The sequence below is a fragment of the Camelus dromedarius genome, chromosome 6 (assembly GCF_036321535.1).
Source record: "Camelus dromedarius isolate mCamDro1 chromosome 6, mCamDro1.pat, whole genome shotgun sequence".
In the NCBI taxonomy this organism is placed as follows: domain Eukaryota; kingdom Metazoa; phylum Chordata; class Mammalia; order Artiodactyla; family Camelidae; genus Camelus; species Camelus dromedarius.
This window is the reverse complement of record NC_087441.1, coordinates 62,682,503-62,683,809: the sequence shown is the minus strand read 5'-3', so window position 1 is coordinate 62,683,809 and position 1,307 is coordinate 62,682,503.

Below are 1,307 nucleotides of genomic sequence, written 5' to 3'. Positions count from 1 at the left end.
AGAGAGGACTAACATGGGTAAAAAACACTCTGCGGACACAAATTAGGGATTGTAATTGAAATTTGTTGCCTTGATCTGTCAGCACTTCCAGGCAGGAGAGCGGTGGGAAGAACTTGCTCATTAGTGTCAATAAAGGGGCCGGGGCGGAGTCTGGGGCCCTGTCCATCACCAAGACGGTCGGCCAATCAGGAGGCGCCGACACCGCTCAGCCCGCGCCCACTTCCTTACAAGGTCGCAAAAAACCTAGAGTGGAAAGCGCCGCCGTCTGGCTTGGAAGTGCCAGCCCCCGCGATGAACCCGGTCAGTCTCCCTGCCTCCCACAGCCCAGTCCAGCCCGGGAGTCTCCAGCTTTCCTCACTGGGACCTGGAAAGGCTGAGGCTCCTGGCTTTAAACTTAAATGATCATCACGTTAGAATATCAAGAATCTTTCAAGAAACTTTAAATTTCCTTATCACTTAATATCGCTACAACTCAGAACATTTTGAGGCATAGGGAGAATTCAAAGCCACCAGGCCCGGCTTTTCTCATTTACACATTCCTGCATTTAGTAGCGCCCACTCTGTGCCGGGCGTGGCACTAGACTTATTTACTTAAGTTTTACCCTGTGGATTTTTCTGGGGGAGGGAGAGGGAATTCGAGATATATTTAAATCCTTTATATTTAGGAGAGCACAATTTCTACATTATTGTTCAGTCCTTAATACGAGCTAGTCAGGAAAAGTACGCTCTTTCCCGAGCCTCCCATTTCTTTCAAACCATGATAGCTAATTTAAAACTGGGATTTTAATGTTCAGGTCTCGAATGGTAAGAACTTAGCTTTAAGACCCCTAAAAACTTCGCAAAGTGAAATAAGTCTTAAGATACAATAAAATTTCCACTGCAGTTTTTAAAAATGTCTCTGTGATTCAGCGTAACTTTATATTTGTCCTGTTTTTGACAATTTGCTACTTCTGTTCTCACGCTTTTAAAGAGCCAACATGTTTCTTTAAAACCATTTTAATGCCTTTTCATTGAATAACACTAAACATCTATCTGTAGTTTGTTTTGTAGTTTCAACTCAACTTTGTTTCAGGAATCCAAAAAAAATGGATGTGGTGTATGTAGTCTCTTTTAGAATAAAATTCATAGTACTTATTAGTCTTAAGTCTTTGGTATAAAATTCACGACAAAGGATTGCTTTATTTCTCTCCCTCGCTCAGTTCGGCCTCCACACTGTTGGGCTGCCCCATTATCTCTGAATTCTCTCTAAGCTTTCAGTACAGTGATTCAGACAATAGCTTCACACTGCGATCTTTCTGCCGCAGCTC